This window comes from Pelmatolapia mariae, linkage group LG7 (genome assembly GCF_036321145.2).
Source record: "Pelmatolapia mariae isolate MD_Pm_ZW linkage group LG7, Pm_UMD_F_2, whole genome shotgun sequence".
Taxonomy (NCBI): Eukaryota; Metazoa; Chordata; class Actinopteri; order Cichliformes; family Cichlidae; genus Pelmatolapia; species Pelmatolapia mariae.
Genome location: NC_086233.1, coordinates 17,314,744 through 17,322,500, shown reverse-complemented (window position 1 = coordinate 17,322,500; position 7,757 = coordinate 17,314,744). Strand labels below are relative to the sequence as shown.

Here is a 7,757-nt window from a genome sequence, read left to right as displayed (position 1 = left end):
TAGACAGAATTTCTGCTATAGGAAAGTCCCAACATTTGCAGATTTAAACTAACTTGGAGTTTCATTTGAATTGTTTTTATCTTGTAAGTTGAAAGATCTTGTTAGCTCGTGTTTTGAAAGCGGTCATGGGGTGCTGAGATACTTGGTGATTTTAAAGCCAACAGTGTGCCTCCTGTGCTTTTGTTTAGAAAGGGTGTGGAGCTGGAACTCAGTATTTGTACCTTACTTCACACCCTATTGTGCAGTAATTTGCTTTATAAATGCACTTGTAAGTGTATGTCTCATGTGTCTGGGAATATAAGGGGTAAGGGTGATGTCATATTTCATGACATCATTGCAGACGTGCGGGGAGTGCAGATTAGTGGCCGTTGCTCTTTCTGAACCAGCTCTCCACAGCTGCCCTTCCTTATCAGTACACCCGCCCAGCCCTTTATTCCCTCGTGCCAGCTCTGCCAAAGTGTAAGCTCTAGAAATAGCAAACCCCCCCACACACACACCTCCTCTCCTCTTGCAGTCTTACCATTCCAGGCTTAAATTGAGCATGGCAAAACCCTCCTGCCCACTTTCCAACCTCACTACTACCAACCCTTTGGCTGGCCCCCATCAGTCAAGTCACTTTGCCAAAGCTGAGCTTCAGCCACATATGTACAGTGTTTATCTGTCTGAGTTCCAGTACTGAGTCCAGGTCTTCCAGCTGATCTGAGTTCACTGTAGGCACTCTGGAGCTGGTTGGCACCACACACATTTCTCACTCCTCTCAGTCCCAGCAACACCGGGTGGGGGGGTCAACAGCAGTGGCTTAAAGAGAAAGGGGCACACCTCACACAAGAGTTGACAGGACAAAGAGCACACATACGAACTCCCCCTGGAGCCACACAGGGGGCAGGGCAAAGCTAGGCTGAACTACACACACATGCGATCCACACACACCCACGCATACAGGCACTCACACATCGCACGCAGGCTCCTCCCTGTGCAAGGAGACAGAGACGGGAGGCGCAGTCAATCACTGACAGAGGAGAGAGAGAGGGGGTTAAGCGGGAGTTGCCGAGAGGGGGGAGGGACAGGCAGAAGAGGAGAGGGGGGAGAAATCTTCATCACTCCGAAATCCGAGTCAAGTGTCAGGGCGCCTTTAAATTCGTTCATGCGGAGTGAAAGAAATAAACAGAAAAGGAAGAGGGAGTGCGTCCCATTTCAGAGACAACACAGGAAGTAGGACATGCTCTGTGCAGGGTGAGGAGGGAGAGAGCGAGAGAGGGTGGGAGAAAGGCAGGAGGAGAGAGGGAGACCATTGTAGCGCTCATTCCCCACCCCTCGACTTAAAGCAGCAGCGAGAGGAAAGCGAGATGTAGTCAGGGGAGAGAAGGAGGGAAGAAGAAAACCCACAAGTAAGGAAGAGGAGAGGCAGGCGACGGTCCGCATCGGCAGCAAGGGGGGGGAGAAAAAAATGGAGCTCTGAAATCGCATATTCCCTCATCTATCTCTGCCTCTCTCTCTCTCTCCTTTTTTTTTTTCTCCTCTCTTGTTCTGACTCAACCTCGGTTTCTCTCTCTCAATGCCTGCCTTCGATTGCTCTGTGAGATTCTAACAATGCCGGGTGAGTGTTATCCTGCTTTTCTTTCTTTCTCTCTCTCTCCTTTTATTTGAAACATGTCACTCGCCACCCTTTTTGCACGTCGGTTTACGAACTGTGAGATTATTTTGCTGGGTGTGAATGTGCGGCCGCAAATAAGGAAAAGTGGTGGACTCTGGTCTGTTAGATGGAGATGCTTCATTAAAGACTGTTTATGCTCTTCTGCCTCTCGGTGCTCCAGCTGTGCTGTTCTTTTACTTCTTTCCTTTCCTGTAGCGGTGATAATGCAAGAGAGGGTGCTTATGATCACACACACACACACAGGCGCGCACACACACAGACAGACAGGCACACACACATGCACCCTGCGCACTTTCAGGACTCAGTCATTATTATGTAATTGGATTTTAACTCCCAATTCAAAGTAGTGCATTTGTTATGCGTGAGATCATGTCGAACCCCAGACATTATCATGAGAAGATGTTCTTTTTTTGCTTTGTTTTTTTGTGGCAGTTGTTTGGGAGTGCTTTCCACATCCTAATTGTGGTACCATCACACAAAGCCGGCCTGTGTGACAGAGGGCAGCCAGCTAACGCGAATCAGATGACTGGGCCACGATGTGAGGTCAGCCTGCCAGTTTTGGCCGGCAGCTCTCAGTCCAAGTCCCATGCTGGAGGCAATTAGCAGTCGGAGAGGTGTGTGACAGGAGAGTCTGCGAATTCCACAGAGCAAAAGCTTCTTTTTTTTCCTGTGTTGTTGCAACATTGTAATGGCCGCACAAGTGGTTGGCAATCACTTCATCTAAGCCTTGATAACATATCACAAAATGTGATTCAGGCACTACAAGTTATTGTGCTTGCTATCTCAGATTTGTTTACAGTTAGGATGATATGTTTGATTCTTCCATAAATGCGTAATCCAGTTGATGCACCAAACATAGCTTTGAATCAAAGTATGGTTTAATCCAGTTTGCCGAGCGGGTAATTCTATAAGTGTATCATGACAACTGATAAAATCCTCAAGCCGCCTGTAATTGTTCCACACACCCAAACTTCCCTGCCACATTATACAAGAAGAGCTACGTTAAAGAGCTTCTGGTGGGGAGCAGGAAGCAGCCCGACATTTATTTTCCTCCAAGGAGATTGCTCCTTAGGAGAAAGCCACCCACCCGGTTTAGAAAACACGCAAATTGTTGTTTGATGGCCGATGATTAGTTTGCTTGTTTACTGTGGTGTGCAGATACGCTTCAGCATGAGAGCTCAGCTGGTGGCTCTTGTTGCTCTCGAGCGCTCCGGAACAAAGCCGAGCTTGACTTCTACATATTGTGTGGGACAGTCAATGTTTGTATGCAGTAACAGTAGGATCCTCCTTTTAAATGTTTTTTTCCCTCCTAGCCTGAGGTGCGGTATCTGCTTCCATACATGCGCAAATGATTCTGCGCATATGATTGCCCGTTCGCTTACTGCCTTCAGACGCAAGTTCGGAGTCGTATGAGCGATGAGGGATGGAAGTGTGAGAAAATCAGATTTTATTTTTACAGCTTTAAATGTGCAATTAGAGCAAAAAGGAAGCGATTGACAAATATGATATGCTGGGGGAATCAGGGGGAAAATACAACAGAGGGAAAATGGAGGAAGAAAATAGAATGACTGAAATGACAAAACATAGAAGGAGCGACACTGAGCAATTGTTTATGCCCCGGTATTTTGCACACTAGTTAATTCTGGGTGACTAAACCTCTTATGCAATGTTCATTCACCTGCCAGACTGTTGCTCTTAAAATTTTCTCCTGGACTGAATAAAAATAGGATCAAAATGATTAAGAGGGGAGTAACTGCTAACATCCAAATGCAGCAGTTACTACCCCCTCAATTATGATACATATATAATATGTCTGTGATTGAAGTGTCTTTCCAGTTTCAGTATCTTTCCATTTTTCCTTCCTGTCTCTTTATATAGTTTTCAAAGCGCTCTGTCGCTGTGTAAGCACTCTATCATAGTGCAGATTATCTTTGTGATGTCCATTGATTCACTAAGAGCTGATGAAGTGGAGCAGAGCATTCGATCAGACACATGTATGGTGGGGGGGCGGGCAGGCATATAGCGCTACAGCCTGGGGCTACTGCTCAAATGGGAGCAGGGTCAAGAGGTTTGGACCACCGCTGGTTTAGAAATGGGGGAGGGAAAAGCATTTGAATTTTACCCCTTGGTCACCGACATGGGTAGGGGCAGGTGTTTGTTCACACTGTCCATAAATGTAAATAGTAATCTTAGTGTTTCAATGTGTAACATTACTTTCCACAAAGCCTCAAATCTCCAGATTTGAGTTCTTTTTATCTTTTTCTGAAATTTGAAAAATTAGTCTGGTTATTAAAGAGCAGTTCAAAAATGTATATCAACAAAGCTGTTTGGGATTTCAGTATACACCGATCAGACATAACAAAGTGACTCCTGACAGGTGAAGTGAATAACACTGATCATCTTTTCATCATGGAAACTGTTACTGGGTGGGATATTTTAGGGAACCAGTAAACAATTTGCGCTCAGAGTTGATGTGTTAGAAGCAGGAAAAAAAGGGGCGAGCATAAGGATTTGAGCGAGTCTGACAAGGTCCAAATTGTGATGGCTACTGTAGATGACAGGGTCAGAACATCTCCAAAACTGAAGCTCGTGTGGGGAAGGAACAGTGGTGAACCAGCAACAGGGTCATTGGTGGCTTAGGCTCACTGATGCACGTGGGGAGCGAAGGCTAGTCTGTGCAGCCCGATACAAGAGACGAGCTACTGTAGCTCAGATTGCTGAAAAAGTGCATTCTGGTTCTTATAGAAAGGTGTCAGAATACAAAGTACAGTTTGTTGTGTATGAGGCTGCTTCGTCACACACCAGTCAGGGTGCCCATGCTGACCTCTGTCCATGTTGAGACACGACTCCATCGTCCTTTTGTCCACTTTATTAGCTTCAGTTCAGTTGTGGAGCTTACACTGAAGCGTAGCACCCCGTAGTTAACATACATTCTCTCTTCTCACACGTGAGTTTCTACTACTCACTCGCACTCACTGATGACATCATGACCCAGTGTGAACTCTAACCTTTTGGCAATAGTGAAACTAGAATAACGCACAGAAAATGTCCAAAACACAATAAAATTAGATTAATCCTTACAGCACTGGACCACAAAACAATTGAAGAAGGTGGCCTGGTCTGATGACATTTTCATGATTTCTTTTACATCACATGGGGATGACCAGGTGCAAGTGCATGACTTACCTGGGGAAACTCCTAGTATCCGGATCCAATATGGGAAGAAGGAAAACCCAAGGAAGAGCTGTGATGCTTTGGGCAATGTTCTGCTGGGAAAACTTGCCATCTATGTTGATGCTAGTTTGACACATACCATTTACCGAAGCACTGCTGCAGACCAGGAATGAGTTTGAGGTGTTGACTTGGCCAAAGATCCATGGTGGCCCATCCTCGACTTACAGGACTTGTTGGATCTGTTGCTAACATCTTGGTGCCAGATACCACAGCACACCAGCACACCTTCAGGGGTCTAGTGGAGTCCATGTATCGATGGGTCAGCGCTGTTTTGGCTGCAAAAGGGGAACCAACACAGTATTAGGCAGGTGGTCATAACAACTGTTATGAGTACAGCTTTCCTAAAGTGTCTAGAACTGGCATCTAAACAGCGTAACATGCTTAAAGTGCTTCATTTTAATCCATTTTTTTATATAAAGTGCATAGCATTTAGCCTTCTTTTAGTCAAAGTGATTAATCTGAAAAGGATCTGGGGCATAAAAACAAGAGAGACGACGTGGCCTTGCAAAAACCCCCAACAAAACTGTCCCATTTCAGACGGCTTGTTCGTTCAGTGAGTTAAATACGTTGTCACTCCTGGTGCACATCAGCAATTGGGAGGCTGGTGTATTGCTCCAGTCACTGCTCACCGCTGTGAATGAAAGATGGCAGACTGGGGTGAATGAAAGGCGTTCGGCAACATTATTCTGCATCTCCTCGACTTTGCCTGGGAGGAGATGAAAGAGGAACATATGCTCGTGATGAGGCAATGTTGCGCATTGTCAATAATTCAATCACTCATGCGCTCTCTTGCCCCGAAGGCCACAGTGCAAAGTCAATAGGAACAACGGGAGAGGAGAGCTCTCAAGCATCAGACCTACAGGTCTCTTTCTGTGCGTCTGGTCTCATGCTTTTTTTTTTCTTTTTTTTTAAATCTTTGTCTTTATGTATTTCTTCTACCCAAACAAACACACTGCCGCTGATGTTAATGCTGCGTCTCGGTTCTGTTTGTGCGTCTGTTTCTCAGCAGTAAGCTGCTTTGCAGAAATGAAATGGAAGGCAAGCTGTACACGGGGAAATGAATAAAGGAGCCAAGGCAGGGAATGGTAAAACCACCTTGTACCATTTCCTTTTCCTTTCTCTTCCTGTGCCTATGTCTGCAGGAGACGGAGACACTGTCTTTGAATTACCTTCATGTCTTAACAGCGCTTTAGCCAAAACTGACAAAAACACATTGATTTTTGTTCCCCTCTGACTACATTTGGACATCACAGTGACGAGGGATTTACACGCACTCCCGAAACACACCGAGGGCATGTGGTGCGCTTATTAACTGTTGTTGACTCTAGAATAGGGAGAGGATGATGCAGATAAAACCTCCAGATAGGGTTTAGTGTTTAGATAAGACTAATATTCTGTGTATCATTTACTATCAACAAATTCAGCGAAAAGATCCAGTGCAGCAAGTCATTTATCTTGCTAGTGTATGTTGTGAAGCCAAAGGGAAATACAGTATGTGCATGACTTCACGCAGCCATTGGTGTTATTAGTCAGCAGTTATTAGTGTTATTATGCCCTTTGTCTATAAATACTAACAGTTTTAGTACTGTGTGTCTGAAAATACTCTCTGATATTGGGGGGCGGGGGACACTACAGTTTTATTCTTTCAGGAAATTACTTGAATTTAAGACTCGGGGGGAGGGCAAGACAATGTCATCTTTTATTTGACTAATTGATTTGTCAAGGTTCTTTATGGAATGATGCAAAAATCTCCTAAATCCAATTTATCTAAATCTAATATTGGTATTTAGTTGTCATGATCTCCATTAGGCCTGCAGCACAGCTAATCTTTTTTCCTCCCACTTTTAAAAATACACAGGCATATCAAAACAAGACATGCAAATCTGAGCATTTGAAAGCAAATAATCCAGTTTGCAATGTAATTTTATTTTTGTTGTAAGGTAAAGACCCTACAACAATACGGAGAAAACCCCAACTGTCAGAGGGCCCCCCTACTGTATGAGCAAGCACTTGGCGATATTGGGAAGGAAAAAAAAAACACTTTTAACAGGGGGGAAAAACAGAACCAGGCTCAGGGAGGGGCAGCTGTCTGCTGTGAGGGAATGGGGGTAAGAGGAAGGAGAGAGGAAAAAAGACACACTGTCAAAGAGAGCCAGAGATTAATAATAACTAATGATTAAATGTAGAGTGTGTCTGAACACATAGAAAGTGAAAAGAGGTGGAGAAGAAAGACTCAGTGCATCATGGGAAGCCCAAAGCAACCTAGGACTATTGTATAAGTAATGAATGTGTGAAAGGAAAGCTTTTAATTTATTTCTTACAAATAGACAGGGTGTCTGCCTCTCAAATCCAAACTGGGAGCTGGTTCCACAGAAGAGGGATCTGAAAGCTGAAGCTCTGCCTCCCATTCTACTTTTAAATACTCTAGAAACCACAAGTAAGCATGCAGTCTCAGAGTGATGTGCTCTATTGGAGTGATGTAGCACTATGAAGTCTTTAAGACCTTGCATGTGAGGAAAAGGGTTTTAAATTTGATTCTGGATTTGACTGGGAGCCAATATAGAGAAGCCAATATGGGAGAAATATGCTCTAGTCTTTCTAGTCCCATTTCAGTCCCACATATTAAAATATAGAAATAAAACATCAGTGACTCTTTCAACTAAGATTCCACCAGAAAGTATGAGCTACTTTATCTCTATAACACTGAATTACACTGTGTGTTCTGCACCTCTCCTTAGCCTCCTATCTTGTTAGTCCATCCATCTTTTTCTTTTCATCTGCCCTCATCTTTCCTGCTCCCTATCTTCCAAGATGTCTCCACCTTTCTCCATCCACCACCGTCTCTCCACCATGCAGACTTGTGGAAGCT

The 7,757-nt window shown here is 44.4% G+C and overlaps 1 protein-coding gene across 7 annotated transcripts in view; it reads left to right on the top strand.

The window, feature by feature from the left end:
* dab2ipb (DAB2 interacting protein b) overlaps positions 1-7,757 on the top strand; it is a 156,796-nt gene that overhangs the window by 90,130 nt on the left and 58,909 nt on the right. The window contains exons 1-2 of one of the 7 annotated variants that reach the window (XM_063478191.1): positions 1,105-1,597; positions 2,087-2,268. The exons of 5 other annotated variants lie outside the window; for them this stretch is intronic. The gene's annotated coding sequence lies outside the window, so the exon portion shown is untranslated. Of the gene's footprint in view, positions 1-1,104; positions 1,598-2,086; positions 2,269-7,757 lie in introns of those variants that run through there. One more of the 7 variants, XM_063478190.1, reaches the window with a different exon arrangement.